The 17,173-nt window shown below is 41.6% G+C and overlaps 1 protein-coding gene across 1 annotated transcript in view; it reads left to right on the forward strand.

The window, feature by feature from the left end:
- Positions 1-17,173, forward strand: part of LOC110529681 (muscarinic acetylcholine receptor M3-like) — a 107,516-nt gene that overhangs the window by 49,045 nt on the left and 41,298 nt on the right. Inside the window, exon 2 of the mRNA XM_021612116.2 lies at positions 778-906. The gene's annotated coding sequence lies outside the window, so the exon portion shown is untranslated. The remainder of the gene's footprint in view (positions 1-777; positions 907-17,173) is intronic.

Here is a 17,173-nt window from a genome sequence, read left to right on the forward strand (position 1 = left end):
CGAGTAACTCATGCAAGCAGTAATATTAGATTTTAAAAAACAGATAAAAATATAACTTATGGAATAGAGACACAAACCCAGGCACAGACACACAATACATATACACACACGATAACATATGCACTATACACACATTTACACATGGATTTTGTGTTGTAGATATGTGGTAGTAGAGTTGTGGCCTGAGGGCACACACTTAATGTGTGGTGAAATCTGTTGTGAATGTATTGTAATGTTTTTAAAATTGTATAACTACCTTAATTTTGCTTCCTTGGCAGCAGCTTATGGGGATCCATAACAAATACAAATACAGATAGGCGTGATGTAATCAGATGAATTGAGTCTTCTGAGAGCTGATTTACGTAGTGACCCAAAGAATGGTGTTAAGTCTACAGTCACTACTGAGCCTGTATCTCAGCTTTAACGGCAAATCAACTCCAGCACATATCTGAAAGGCATCAAAGATGAGTTTGAACTTTTTTGCCTTCTAAAGGTGACGGAGAGACATTTTTCTGTAGGTCCAGTCCTTTTTTAGGGACTTGTTATTGTATTTCAACACAGTATTCCAAGGTTCTCTGTTCAGTTCATGAGGTGTATTGTTAATGGGATATAACCCTTTTAGGTTCTATATAGCCTCTTTTTTCTATGAGTGTACAGTAGTTTCAACAAGGACTGATCCAAACTTCAATTTCGTCTCTCTCTCTCTCTCTCTCTCTCGCTCTCTTTCCTCCCCCTCTCCCTCCCTCCTGCCCACCCCCCTCCCTCCCTCTCCTCCAGACACCATGACCCAGTCGGAGGATAAGCACTCACAAGTGGACGGCACAGATACTGAAATGGGGGTCATAGACGCTGAAATGCACTCCACTGAAAGGTGACTTCCAGCCACTTCACCTTCCCAAACTTTTGGTGAGTAAACTGAATCCTTCACAGCTCTGTGGACGGATAAGAGACACATGCTCCTTCCCCCTGCCTGTCGCTGTCTACTTGCTTTCTCATAAAGACCTTACTGTATATAATGTTAATCGTAGAAAGACTTTATGCTCCAACTGAGGAGAGCTGTCTTCAGCTGAATCAATAATCTTTTTCATGTTTTTGTTGTTGTTTTCTGCCGGCCCACACTCTGAAATGGCAGTCAGCTGACTGGGCCTAAACTTCTCTTGCTTTAAACTTGCAGTATTGATTGGCTGGCCCCAGTAGAATTGTGTTTTCATCTGGGTGAGAAACATGCCTGGGAAAAATCTTTATTTCTTAATTATGAGGCAGTCTCATTGATGGGGCCACCGTTTCATTCTCTTTTTTAGAATGACTAAAAATATGCATCATCATCAATTTGAGATTGCCTCCATCTGGAGAATAGGCCTTTATGACATACAGACCCCCTGTTGTGTGTGAGTGTGTCAGACGAAGGGGATACACACCCCTACTGTGTGTCAGACAAGGGGCATGTGGTGATGGATATTGATCGGTGATCAGATGCATTAATGTGGACTGTTTATTGTTTCTCACACTGGGTCGATATGGGATTGTGCGTGAATGTGCATGTGTGTTCATGCTTGTGGGTGTGCGTGGGGGGGAGGGTCTGTACATGTCTGTAAGTGTGATTGTACTTTTCACTTGCTCCCCTCAGAAATCAATTCATGGAGAATGGAGAGATTCCAGACCATGTGGCAGTCAGATTTTTATTTTATTTTTATTATTTTACCCCCTTTTTCGTGATATCCAATTGCTGGTAGTTACTGTCTTGTCTCATCGCTACAACTCCTGCACGGACTCGGGAGAGGCGAAGGTCGAGAGCCATGCGTCCTCCGAAACACAACCCAACCAAGCCGCAATACTTCATAACACAGCACGCATCCAACACGGAAGCCAGCCGCACCAATGTGTCAGAGGACACACCGTACACCTAGCGACCTGGCCAGTGTGCACTGCGCCCGGCCCACCACAGGAGTAGCTAGTGCGCGATGAGACAAGGATATCCCTGCCGGCCAAACCCTCCCTAACCCGGACGACGCTAGGCCAATTGTGTGCCGCTCCATGGGCCTCTCAGTCGCGGCCGGCTGCAACAGAGCCTGGGATCGAAGCCAGAGTCTCTGGTGGCACAGCTAGCACTGCGATGCAGTGCCTTAGACCACTGCGCCACCCGGGAGGCCTAAAGTCAGATTTTTAAGGATTGCGACCTACGTAGAAAGGCTAGTTACGTGACTCATGTTCAATATTGTTCAATCAACTGGTGTCCTTCAAAATAGCCTCCAGATATAGTTTATTTATGATTATGCATTGGCTCAGATTTGTGTAGTTAATACACTGACCTATGGGTTGATATAAGTGCAACCCCCTACCACACAATATCATTCGGACTTGATTGACATTGGCAATATACTCCCAAATATTTTGTGCTTACCTAACCACTCAAATGGTGGCCTAAATTGATGATGGACGTCTGATTGATGATGGACGTTTTTGAAAACAAAAAGAGAAGGGCCATTCAGTTTTATATGAACACTTTTCCATCCATACTGACAGAGATGAGTTTCAATTGTATTTCAACAGAGGCTTGCAGGGCCAGATTGACTATTTGAGGCAATGTTCTGTATGCTAAACAAGATTGACTTCATGATCGATAGAACAGGCCTTACGTCAGGTCAAAATAATTGTTTCAAGCTCTGCTGGGGTATACATGGGCTCTCCAATCTGCCTGGTTATAAATCCGATAGAACTGTGTCAACATCCGTTTGTGAAACTGAGGTAGCAATATTCACCAAGTGATGTAATTAAACAGTTTTTGTCATTTCATTTTTGTGAATATAATTACTTGTCCAGAATAATGCCTGGAGTCCACTCATTGTTTGGATCTCAGCGGTGTCTCCTATTAAAGTAACTGTTTCCATATTTCTATGAAATATGACCTAAAATGAAATACAATATGAGTGAAATAGTTTTCCTTCCAAAAATAGGTATTTCAAGTATTTTAAAAAGTAGCTTTCCTGTGTTAGAATGGTGTGGGCATGCCCCAACAACAGAATGAACATATACTGGTCATTAAAAATATTCATGCATTTTGAGCACTAATTGGCCAGCTCAGCCAATGAGCCAACATAACATCATCTTCTATGAGGAAATAGCAAGCATTTTTGAAACGGTCTGTTTGAGATACATGTTTTGGGTGGGGGTTTTGAAGTGTTTTTCTCCAATTTATGCTTTGGCCACAAATACGAGTCAACAACATTATTTGGGTATGAGTTAACGGAATATTAACGTTTAACCTGTCCGTTTTCACTGGACAGTTACTAACAGCTCTTGGGGAAAGTTACTTATACAGTAACTCAGCGGCGTTGTATACTGTATGGATATAGTATCTCATGTCAACCCATGTTATATTCTTAATTTTAGTCTGTAGTGACCAGTAGAAACCGGGTCTCATTCCCGATAATAAGGTTGGGGACAAACAGGGGCTGTATGAAAGGTTAATATGAGGACTCAGTGTTGAGATAATTGGAACCGCTGAGACATCATTAAAATGGGTCTTGCATATTAGAAATGATGAAGGTTAGGTTAGGTGACTTTGTTTTGATCTGGTTCTGGAATCTGATAAAGCTGTTTTATACCGTCGTTTTTCATACAAACAGAATAAACTAGTCATAATTATTTTATAAATGTTGTGTTCTTTGCTGGGTTGTTGGTCACGGGTCTGTACGTCTGTGCTTTTGGTATTCAGATGCTGTCTTGAACCGCATTCATTTGCAACTCTTAAATATTCACTATGCTGCCAACAGTAGATTTTGGTTCAATTATGTTTTCCAATGTTATTCTTTTTTATACACCAATTAAGTATGCAATGATGAGTGACAGGGCAGATTATTGGGGAACAACAAAGCCACAAGGCTGTAGACATGTCTGTCGATCAGAACAGAGATTTTTCTAAACCTATTTTTTAATGATTGTTATGAACTCAGTGTTTTGCTGTGTACTGCATTATGAGTTACTGTTAAAATTGCAGGCATTGATTGTTTGTTTATATCCTAAAAAACATCCCCTCCTCCTCCTCGAAGGAACACTTATTACGATCCGTCCTCGCAGCCCAGGAGGGGTATTTTTTCATGCATGACAAGACTGCAAAAGTACTCACCTCAAGGAATGTTGCCATCCTCTTGGTAAAATCTTAAGGTGGCATTAGTTCTTATAGAGGCACAAATTAAAACTTAGCTATACTGTTGTATTCCAAGCGTTCCTGTCTCTCTTCCCTTCAGGGATTCTAAGGACTCTGTCATGATCTATAGATGTAGAATTTGAGCCAGTTTGCTATATCAGGAAACATTTTCCTGCAGCAACTAGACATGTGAATTATTATGTGGCCTATAATTAATGGACATTTTTGTAAGGGTTGATACATTTTTCATATGGGAAAATCAAGTCTGAAATTTTAATGTGGAAAACTTTTTTAACCTCAAATACACTATAATGTTCTAAATGTCCCGCATTGCATGAAAGTTCTCCTGCAACAGGGTGATCAAATTAAGATCCTACATCTGTATATCATGACTGCCATTAATTAAGACCAATGGGTAGAGGATGGCAGAACATGACAATGAGAGATGAAGGGTATAGAGGAGTAAGGGAGCCAGAAGCCCACGGTGTGACTCTACCCTTGATTACTTTTTAATTGGCTACTTGTAAAGGCCCCAGGGCTGTTGTCACCAGACAAAGTAGCTGGCAAGGCAAAGTGATCTGAATTCCATGTCAGTCTTGAGGAGTGGATAAGGGAACTGGCAGGTATACAGAAGTAGGTGAAGACACATTCTGTCAGTCCCCTAGTCAGTGGAGCTGCTATGTTCTGAATAACTCAATCTGGGACCTTTTAAAAAGACAGATAGTGGCGCTATCATTTCCCTTCAGTTATTCAGTTCATCTGCCCAATCAAATAGGGATTTCAAAAATACTATTAGCCCTACAGCCATGATTTATTATGTTCCTCACAAATGAAAACTTATCGTCGTACTACAGTGCATTCGGAAAGTACTTAGACCCCTTGACTTTTCCACATTTTGTTAATTAAGTTACAGCCTTATTCTAAAATAGATTAAATTGTTTTTTTCCCCTCATCAATCTACACACAATACCCTATAATGGCAAAACAAAAACCAAAAAATATATATATATATAAAATAAAAAAAACGGAAATATCACATTTAAGGATTCTGTTACGGTTTTCTTCCTGGGAAGGAGAGGAGGACCAAAATGCAGCGTGGTTATGGTTGAACATCTTTAATAAAGATGATAACGTGAACAATATACATATACAAAACAAGAAACCGTGGAAAAACCGAAACAGTCCTAACTGGTGCAAAACACAGAGACAGGAAACAATCACCCACGAAATACCCAAAGAATATGGCTGCCTAAATATGGTTCGCAATCAGAGACAACGATAAACACCTGCCTCTGATTGAGAACCACTCTAGGCAACCATAGACTTACATAGAATACTACACTGAACACAACCCCATCAATCTACAAGAGCCCTAGACAAGACAAACACATAATCACCCATGTCACACCCTGGCCTAACCAAAATAATAAAGAAAACACAGAATACTAAGGCCAGGGCGTGACAGATTCAGACCCTTTGCTCAGTATTTTATTGAAAAACCTTTGGCAGCATTTACAGTCTTGAGTCTTCTTGGGTATGACGCTACAAGCTTGGCACACATCTATTTGGAGAGTTTCCCCAATTCCAATTCTTCTCTGCAGATTCTGTCAAGCTCTCTCAGGTTGCATGGGGAGACTAGGCTATTTTCAGGTCTCTCCAGCGATAGGGTTCAAGTCCGGTATTTGGCTGGGCCACTCAAGGACATTCAGAGACTTGTCCCGAAGCCACTCCTGCACTGTCTTGGCTGTGTGCTTAGGGTAGAGGTCCTGAGCGCTCTGGAGCAGGTTTTCATCAAGGATCTCTCTGTACTTAGCTCCGTTCATCTGTCCTTTGATCCTGACTAGTGTCCCAGTCCCTGCTGCTGAAAAACATCCCCACAGCATGATGCTGCCACCACCATGCTTCACTGTAGGGATGATGCCAGGTTTCCTCCAGACGTGACGCTTGGCATTCAGGCTGAAGAGTTCAATCTTGGTTTCATCAGACCAGACGATCTTGTTTCTCATGGTCTGAGAATCCTTTAGGTGCCTTTTGGCAAACTCCAAGAGGAGTTGCTTCCGACTAGCCACTCTACCATGAAGGCCTGATTGGTGGAGGGTTGCAGAGATGGTTGTCCTTCTGGAAGGTTCTCCCACCTCCACAGAGGAACTCTGGAGCTATGTCAGAGTGACCATCAGGTTCTTGGTCACCTCCCTGACCAAGGCCCTTCTTCCCCTATTGCTCAGTTTGGATGGGCGGCCAGCTCTAGGAAGAGTTTTGGTGGTTCCAAACTTCTTCCATTTAAGAATGAAGGACGTCACTGTGTTCTTGGGGACCTTCAATGCTGCAGGCATTTTTTTGTATCCTTCCCCTGATCTGTTCCTCGACACAATCCTGTCTCAGACCTCTACCGACAATTCCTTAGACCTCATGGCTTGGTTTTTGCTCTGACATGCACTGTCAACTGTGGGACCTTGTATAGACAGGTGTGTGCCTTTCCAAATAATTTCCAATTAATATAATATACCACAGGTGGACTCCAATCAAGTTCTAGAAACATCTCAACGGTGGTCATTGGAAACAGTGTGCACCTGAGCTCAATTTCGAGTCTCGTAGCAAAGGGTCTGAATACTCATCTACACTACCGTTCAAAAGTTTGGGGTCACTTAGAAATGTCCTTGTTTTTGAATGAAAAATCAAATTTTTTGTCCATTAAAATAACATCAAATTGATCAGAAATACAGTGTAGACATTGTTAATGTTGTAATTGACTGTTGTAGCTGGAAACAGCTGATTTTTATTGAAATACCTACATAGGCGTACAGAGGCCCATTATCAGCAACCATCACTCACTATGTTCCAATGGCACGTTGTGTTAGCTATTCGAATTGTATCATTTTAAACGCTAATTGCTCATTAGAAAACCCTTTTGCAATTATGTTAGCAGAGCTGAAAACTGTTTAAACTGGCCCTCTTTAGACTAGTTGAGTATCTAGACACTAATGTACTTGTCGTCTTCCTCAGTTGTGCAACGGGGCCTCCCACTCCTCTTTCTATTCTGATTAGAGCCAGTTTGCGCTGTTCTGTGAAGGGAGTAGTACTCAGTGTTGAACGAGATCTTCTGTTTCTTGGCAATTTCTCGCATGGAATAGCCTTCATTTCTCAGAACAAGAATAGACTGACGAGTTACAAGCATCATGAAACCACTGGTGAAAATCCGTTTTTTGGACGTAACTTGTTTAACACTTTTTTCATGTGGTTTCATCTTTCACAGACTCCATGAAATGATGATCTCGTCCTAAATATTTGGTCGAATTATTTGTTTTGTGTGTAGTTATCTAGAAACAAGGGTAGCTCAACTTACCCCTTTGGCTCAACTTACCCCTCTCTCCGCCTATTTGTTCTACCCAGTCTTCAGTACAAGATTGAATTTGAACTTTTTTATTTCAGGGCAGCCAGGTTGTGTTTCATGTGCTCTATTTCAAGAATGCACAGTTCTCTTCCTGCTTGAGACCGTGTCCAAGTAATCTGTGTCTCTAGAAGTGGATTTTTTGGTGGGTTTCTTTAAATTCATAAATCCCTTTAACCTTCCAGCAAAAGTAGCACCAAGAAATTCCTCATTGTGAAACCACTTCATTACTGTAACCGCTTTCCTCTTCTGAGGAGGAGTAGCAAGGATCGGACCAATACGCAGCGTGGTAAGTGTTCATCTTGGTTTTTAATAAGAATAATGAACACTGAACAGAACAAAACAAAACAATAAATGACAACTTGAAAAACCGAAACAGTTACGTGTGGACCAAAACACTGACACGGAAAATAAGCACCCACAACTCAAAAGTGAAACCAGGCTACCTAAGTATGGTTCTCAATCAGGGACAACGATTGACAGCTGCCTCTGATTGAGAACCATACCAGGCCAAACACAGAAATCCCAAATCATAGAAAAAAAGAACATAGACAACCCACCCAACTCACACCCTGACCATACTTAAAACAAAGACATAACAAAAGAACTAAGGTCAGAACGTGACAATTACTGAAATATGAAAGCTTTTCTATGACCTCTTTCAGGACTACTCTTCTTAGAATGTTAATATGTAGCCTACATTAACCTTTTCTGACATCACGCTTTTATTGACCAGAACGTTAAAATATGTAATCTTATATTTTCCCAATTTACATGTACGTATGCGTACATTCATGAGGATTATCGTAAAGTCTCCTGTGATCTACTATTCATATTACATGCATTATGCAACTTCAAGGTGACTGATCTGAGACAATACCATGAATGACATGGCAAGGTCATTACCAGAGGATTAACAGACATTACTTTGACGAAAACCCAACCACTGTGGTAGCTTACTAAAAATGGGGTGTATCTATTATCACGTGTTAAAAATGTAGGCCTACTTGCTCGTTGTCTTTTACTTTGAAGAAAATGACAATTGGAACATTGAGAGAATGCTTCAGTGTCTGTGGCAGGCCATCAATTTACTGTCTCAAAGGAAAACAAAGAGCTGTCATAATTCACACATACAATGGAAATCGTGTTTGGCCCTCAACATAAATAACCCCCAGTGGTCTTTAAAGAGTTGTTTGAAAGGGTGGAATCTATTTCAGAAGATTGGCTTCCGATACCATCTTCTCTGTTTCATCTCTTGACTGAGTCATTTTAGGGCGGTCATTTTCTTCATCCCAATAGAGTATCCATGGGAAAACCTTCCAATAAATGCTGGATCTTAAAGTGATGAATGATGATACATTACATGTACAAGCCCATTGACTGTAAAGGGATTTTTATCAAATCAAAAGGGTTTTCTTGAGTGCTATAAACTTTGTAGCGCTTGATTCCGTTAAAGCATGTTTTATTCCAAAAGCCACCCAGACAGACATGCCCAAATACTTTGAAGCACTATGCAAATGTTGAGTCCTAACTCTTTGGTAATTAATACTGTCGGGTTTTGGTTCTGTTGAGTGTTTGGCAGTGTGATTAATACAGGGAACGTCATGTTTCTACTCTCGACTTCAGATGGACAGCATTCTGGTAAATTGTACATCTCCGCTCCTGACACCGTTCATCTCTTTTGTCATCTCTCTCTCTCTGTCTCTCTCTTTCTTTCTCTCTCTCTCTCTCTCTCTCTGTCTCTCTCACTCGCTCTCTCTTTCTCATTCCCTCTCCCTCTCTCTCATTAATTTTGTGTGGTATGTCATTTAGAAGACATAGGTTGCAGCTGGTATGTGTGTGGTATAATTCACTGATATGACGCCTGGCGGTGAGATAAAGATTGTTTGAGGAGAGGACAGAAACAGAACAGGACATTTCTCATCCTGACTACTGAGTCTGTACTGTTCTGTACTCATCTGAACGGTATGTCTCAGTAATTGCTACAGAGAAAATAATGATAAAGATACTAAAGCAAGACACAGGAAGTTGCACGTTCCATGGTGAATATGAATGTTATTTTATCCAACTATATCATACTGTAGATACATTTGTAGACTTACTAGACTATCACCAGATAAACTACAAGATTAGAGGAGAGGTTAACATCTGTCATCCATTGCCATCCAACCATCCTATGATCCTAACTGACACAACATTACTCATTTTGCAGTGTCTCTGTCCAAGTGAATGTTTTTCCATTTGGGGGCTGAAATCTGAAGATCTTGAATTGATGATTCTGGCTTTAATTAGTATAGCCTGTTTTAGTGATCTCAATAATTCTTTACATGCTATGCTAATCTGGGCCAGAACCAGCAATGCTTTGGGATGGACAAATTCACCAGACTCTTTACGATGTGCCTGCAATGTTTTCATTTTGTAAATGTAGTTTTTTTATGGCTAAATGCTCAAATACGAATGACTGGATAGATAAAGTCCACCTGCTAACCTCTGCTTTTGGTTTTGTAAGGTAAAGATATCACTTCAAAATCTGTGGGTAAACTCCCTATATTTTCTATACATTATTTCTGCGATAGGTGGGTAAACGCCTATCCATTACACCACTAATAGGTGGGTAAACGCCTATCCACTACACCACTGATAGGTGGGTAAACTCCTATCCACTACACCACAGATTGTATCGTTACAGATAGCACCATGTAATGTGTGAAACTATCAGTGTGTTATTCAGGACAAACATGTGGCTACTGTGGGGGGCTGCTTTGGCATCAACTACATGGTCAGTGTAAATTTCGGTATCCTCATCACTATCCACCGTTACCAGTTATGGCAGGAGTCATTTTCTCCCCTAGCTTTCTCGATTCACTTCTGTCTCTGTGAGGGCGACAACGGCAAGTAAAAGTATTGATGACTAAATCTAGACTCCCCACTAGTGGAGGCTGGTGGGAGGAGCTATAGGAGGATGGGCTCATTAAAAAATATATATATTTCACCTTTATTTAGCCAGGTAGACAAGATGAGAACAAGTTCTCATTTACAACTGCGACCTGGCCAAGAATACAGCAAAGCAGTTTGACACATACAACAAAACAGAGTTACACATGGAATAAACAAAACATACAGTCAATAATACAGTTGAAGAAAATCTGTATACAGGCAATAAATAGGCCATGGTGGCGAAGTAATTACAATATATCAATTAGACACTAGAATGATTGATGTGCAGAAGATGAATGTGTAAGTAGAGATACAGTAATGGCTGGAATGTTATAAATGGGAGGGAGTCAAACATGTGTTTTTCATATGTTTGATGTGTTTGATACCGTTCCATTAATTATATTCCAGCCATTACAATGAGCGGTCCTCCTATAGCTGCACCCACCAGCCTACTCTGCTCCCCACTATAGTGCATTCTAGATTAACCCAGAGGTCACAGAGCAGTGTGGATCCTTTGGACAGGTAATTTAACAGTATGCCTCCCCTTTAACAAAGTCATTATCTCCTTTAAGATCCTCTGACCTTGAGGGGTGAAATAGTGAGCACAACTCACGATATAGTGTTTTCCTTACAGTGTATAATTAAAACCATTCAGGGTGCTGAGCACAGAACATGGTGTGATCAACTTGCTACATTCTATTCTAGAGGTATTCACAGCAGTTTCTCATGTGTTGTGTTTGGAGATCTATTGCTGCACAGGGTCCTGTGTTCCCTGTTGTCTTATAATATTAACTGCAAGACAACGCCATTTGTACTGTATCAGCTCGTGCCAATGGCGATTCCCTTCCATCATGTCAATGATGTGTTGATATTGATGCATACTGTTTGTTGAACTCTTTGACAGTATCCTTTCTTTTTTAAACTCTAGCCAAGTTTTGTTTTGGTCAGTCTGTGTTGCTGTTGCTACAGTATATCCATGCATGATACTGTCCATATGCAATGCGGGTTATCTGATAATCCTGAGCTTCAACCTTTAAAGCTCCTGTAGTGTTGCAGACTGGAGCCTCTCAGCTGTATTCATGAGGCACAGTGTGTTCAGTCACTGGGGACTGGCTTTCTGGCTTGGCCCTTAAGTGGCAGGGGAGTAAATGGCAGAGGTGTCTGACTCTGCAGGCGTTTGGCTCGAACCTCTCAACCTCCTCCCACCCTCTTATCTCTCTGGCGTAGGCAAGGGATATCAAAGGACCTGTATGGTGCCTTAGGCTGTATGTTTATCCCATGCAGAAGGGAAGGGGGATAGTTACATAATCGCTACTGCCAGTGAAATAATGTAATGATAGTGCACATTCATTACCTTTGAGGTTATTAGTTCTGGTGTTTTTCTATTGAAATCTAGTGTAGTATATAGAGTGAAATATCAGTGTGATAATACACACAACTTTGATATAGCGTTTATAAACTCAGCAAAAAAAGAAACGTCCTCTCACTGTCAACTGCATTTATTTTCAGCCAACTTAACATGTGTAAATATTTGTATGAACATAACCAGATTCAACAACTGAGACAGAAACTGAACAAGTTCCACAGACATGTGACTAACATAAATGGAATAATGTGTCCCTGAACAAATTGGGGGTCAAAATCAAAAGTAACAGTCAATATCTGGTGTGGCCACCAGCTGCATTAAGTACTGCAGTGCATCTCCTCCTCATGGACTGCACCAGATTTGCCCGTTTTTGCTGTGAGATGTTACCCCACCCTTCCACCAAGGCACCTGCAAGTTCCCAGACATTTCTGGGGGGAATGGCCCTAGCGCTCAGCCTCCGATCCAACAGGTCCCAGACGTGCTCAATGGGATTGAGATTCGGGCTCTTCGCTGGCCATGGCAGAACACTGACATTCCTGTCTTGCAGGCAATCACGCACAGAACGAGCAGTATGGCTGGTGGTATTGTCATGCTGGAGGATCATGTCAGGATGAGCCTGCAGGAAGGGTACCACATGAGGGAGGAGGATGTCTTCCCTGTAACGCACAGCGTTGAGATTGCCTGCAATGACAACAAGCTCAGTCCAATGATGCCTTGACACACTGCCCCAGACCATGACGGACCCTCCACCTCCAAATCGATCCCGCTCCAGAGTACAGGCCTCGGTGTAACTCTCATTCCTTCGACGATAAACGTGAATCCGATCATCACCGCTGGTGAGACAAAAACGCGACTCATCAGTGAAGAGCACTTTTTGCCAGTCCTGTCTGGTCCAGCGACGGTGGGTTTGTGCCCATAGGCGACGTTGTTGTCGGTGATGTCTGGTGAGGACCTGCCTTACAACAGGCCTACAAGCCCTCAGTCCAGCCTCTCTCAGCCTATCTGAGCACTGATGGAGGATTGTGCGTTCCTGGTGTAACTCAGGCAGTTGTTGTTGCCATCCTGTACCTGTCCTGCAGGTGTGATATTTGGATGTACCGATCCTGTGCAGGTGTTGTTACACGTGGTCTGCCAGTGCGAGGACGATCAGCTTTCCGTCCTATCTCCCAGTAGCGCTGTCTTAGGCGTCTCACAGTACGGACATTGAAATGTATTGCCCTGGCCAAATCTGCAGTCCTCATGCCTCCTGGCAGCATGCCTAAGGCACGTTCACGCAGATGAGCAGGGACCCTAGGCATCTTTCTTTTGGTGTTTTTCAGAGTCAGAAGAAAGGCCTCTTTAGTGTCCTAAGTTTTCATAACTGTGACCTGAATTGCCTACCGTCTGTAAGCTGTTAGTGTCTTAACGACCATTCCACAGGTGCATGTTCATTAATTGTTTATGGTTCATTGAACAAGCATGGGAAACAGTGGTTAAACCCTTTACAATGAAGATCTGTGAAGTTATTTGGATTTTTATGAATTATCTTTGAAAGACAGGGCCCTGAAAAAGTGATGTTTCTTTTTTTGCTGAGTTTAGTATTATTTGTTGATGAATGTTTCTGCCTTTGCAGCTGACCATAATTAACTTGCCTGTTTAATATGACATTCATCTTCTTCAACTGTGTTCAAATGCTTAATACGGTCTATTAGAGGGGGAGCTTTGCTCTACAGAAGGCTATTGATTCCATTACTGCGCTCCCCGTACATCAGCTTTGTCCTAATAAAGTTAACGCTCTCAATTATCTCTCTCCGCTGAGGCTTTGTTCTGTCTTGATCTTGTCTCTACTCAATCACCCCGTCAATGAAAATTATGTCCAATTATGTCAGGTAATTACATTAGCTTGTCTTGTGGAGAAATCAAATTATGTTCACTTTTTCCTCCTGCTGTCCATTGCTTATGTTACCTCTGCATGTGTTTATGACATGCCATTGTAAGTATTCTTTCTTACTTCGGCAAGTCTTTTTATGTTTGGCACTTTGTAATACTGCATCTGTGCCCTATCCAAATTCCACCAACCTTTGTGACCTAATTTAACCTTGAGGAAAGTGCACTCGGATGCATGTTGCTAACCAACATAACAAATCTCATAGCTATGGCGGAGGGAGCTAGGCGAGCAAGGCGTCCTAAGGTCACCTTATCACATTGTTATATCCCAGAGCACCAGACTTCTCTCATTTAGCTCAATTACTGATTACAGTATGGGGAAAGTGATATGGCTGCTCTGCTGTGTGGTCATGCTTTATAAGGAGGTGTGTAGCTCTCTCTCACCATGCACTGATAAGCACAGGGTTTGAATTTCCCTGTTTTGCATCATTGCCAGAAGCAGAATAAATAAACGAACAAATGTAGGTTTTCGCATTTCATTTGGACAAATTCAAGACTGACCACAGTCCATGAGAGCTCATTTGGAGTCTCACTCATTTGTTAGCGTGTCAAGAAAAATAAACGCAGTATATCAGTTACTAAAGACAGAATTTTTGTTTAACCCTTACTGAGTACGCTATGTGTGTAATTGTAATGCAAGTCTTGTGTGCTTTGCAGTTAAACGCTGTTGTAAAATATTTGTCTTTTGAAGTTATATCTGTTGCATTTTTTTGCTGGAGGATACCAAAACGATGCCTCTCCAGGCAGGTGAGGTTCAATATCTCACGCCATTGGTTTTTGTGTGTGTGTGTGTGTGTGTGTGTGTGTGTGTGTGTGTGTTGTGTGTGTGTGTTGTGTGTGTGTGTGTGTGTGTGTGTGTGTGTGTGTGTGTGTGTGTGTGTGTGTGTGTGTGTGTGTGTGTGTGTGTGTGTGTGTGTACATTCTTGGAGCAGAATATCCAGCCAAGTAAACCAATTTGATTTTAATGAGTCCTAACATTACAGGGTGTTTTCTTGTTCATTGCTCAGCAAATGCAGACTTTGTTGCCTCGTGTTCGTCAGCTAACTATTGGAGTGATTTGTGAGGTGCAATAACACTAACAGCCATTTTCTCTGTGAATTATTGAAGCCAAGAATACTACCCTGTGCTGCAATTCATGACAGTCCATTGATTTGGCTCTTTTTATTTGGATAAAAAAAGGTATTCAGAAGTGTGTTTTATTCCCCATGGGATCCTTTTCAATCCCATTTTTTTACTGCACACTTTTTACATTTGTGTCTCTGAGCACTTAGCAAAATGCAAAGACTAGACCCAGCTACATCTCCCAGACCCAGACAGTAGTCAAGACCAGCTCCCCAGTGAAAATACTATTTCTTTAGATATATTCTGCAGACTGATGCCTGTGCCGGCCCTCTTGCTGCAGTCAATGATGTGCTAAACAGGGATTATTATGTGCATCATCAAACATGGCTCCTATTTTGCATATATTTAACATGTATTTTTATACTAACTACAGACAAAGCTATCTCAATGATAGATAGAAGAGATTATGCAGGCAGACCTGAATATTTATCCATCCTAAGTAATGTCATTGGGACAAAAGATAACCATCCTTTTTACCCTTGAATTTCAGTTCACACAGAGTCAATGAATGCACATATTTAGAAAATGCTACTCAGATTGTTGGGATTATTTCTTATCACATTGGATTTCATGAGAGTTGCTAAAATCCCTGTCTTTCAGACATCTTTTATGGTGCATCTATGGCGAGTTGTATTTCTTCTCTTCTCTCCATTACCTTGAGGAATGACAAGGAGTTTAAAAAAGGAAGGATCATTATCACACACCTATCCCTGTCCTTTATCCTCTTCTCTCTCTCTCTCTGTCTCTCTACCTCTCTCTCTCCAGTCTCTCTCTCTCTCTGTGTCCTCTGTCATGGTATGTTTTATAGGGGCAAGAATAACCCCTACACACAGTTGGCAGCCTACCATCAGCATTATGGTGGAGGTATATTTGCTATTGGTCAGCATAAAATCCTGTTGAGTCTAGTGTCCCACTGTATGTCATTGGTCAAGGCTATGGGTGTGTAAAGGCACTCATGTGTATTGGGAATGTGTAATGAGAGAGGTTAGAGATGGTGGTTTGTGACTTATGCAGGTTGGCTATGGGGACAAGGTTACTGTAATGTTAGGAGAGAAATGGATCCCTGGACTTCAAAATAGACCTTGGTCACCTTTTCCTTAGTTATCCTGGGGAAATGCTTTTACTATTGGAATGTGAGACTGTGTATTATTGATATCTAGGCCTATGACATTGTACTGTGTCATCCCCGCAAACCACTAATTTGAACTCGTTATTTCTTGAAATATTTTCACATGAAAACAAGATTCCACTTGGAAATGTGTTTCTGTATGAATAATATAAAATAATGAATAAACGTAATCACACACAACAGCAAATGCTGCTCCGTGCACATAGTAATTACCCCAACTTCCCGTCAATGAAACGACCCCGTGGCTAAAAATAATTGATCTTCTCCAGAATTCTAGTATTGGTCTGTTTATTTTTTATCTTCAAAATATTTCCTTCACTAGCTACGTTTCCATCCAGTTGGCAACAGACTTTCATGTGAATACTCTAAAATCTACATAAAAACAGTCCCACCAGAGATTTCCATCAAATTGACTTGTTGGGGATGAAAGGCTGTGCGTGATGAGGTAGTGCACATGAAATTACCTTTTACAGTTAAATTCGTACCCAATAAAAAATACAAGTTAAATGAGTTTCTGTAGCATTTTCAACTCTACTGATGGTTTCCTCACACAAAAAAGCATTATATAGCGAGTGTGCCCAGTCTGGTATTGGCACATGCGCTCTAGCCAACAGCTCACAGATACAGTGTGGGTATAGCCTACATGATGAGATTATTATGGACAAAAAAGCAAGATTTTATTTGGTAGCCAAGCATCGATGATTATGTCACCAGAATAAGACACTTGATATTTATCGGAAAGGAGCATCAAGCTCATCACCATGCACTCCCACCACCCTGTGAAGTTCATCATAACTTATATCTGTTTATTTGTAAAAACAAATGTACACCCTTTTTTCCCCAATTTCGTGATTATGATCTTGTCTCTTTGCTGCAACTCCCCAACAGGCTTGGGAGAGGCAAAGGTCAAGTTGTGCGTCCTACGAAACATGACCCGCCAAGGCGCGCTTCTTAACACCTGCCCGCTTAATCCGGAAGCCAGCATCACCAGAGGAAGGAAACACTGTTCAACTGACGACCGAAGTCAGGTTGCAGGCGCCTGGCGCACCACAAGGAGTCGCTAGAGCACGATGAGCCAAGTAAAGCCCCCCCGGCCAAGCCCTCCCCTAACCGGGACTACGCTGGGCCAATTGAGCACTGCTTTATGGGACTCCTGGT

This window comes from Oncorhynchus mykiss, chromosome 1 (genome assembly GCF_013265735.2).
Source record: "Oncorhynchus mykiss isolate Arlee chromosome 1, USDA_OmykA_1.1, whole genome shotgun sequence".
NCBI lineage: Eukaryota > Metazoa > Chordata > Actinopteri > Salmoniformes > Salmonidae > Oncorhynchus > Oncorhynchus mykiss.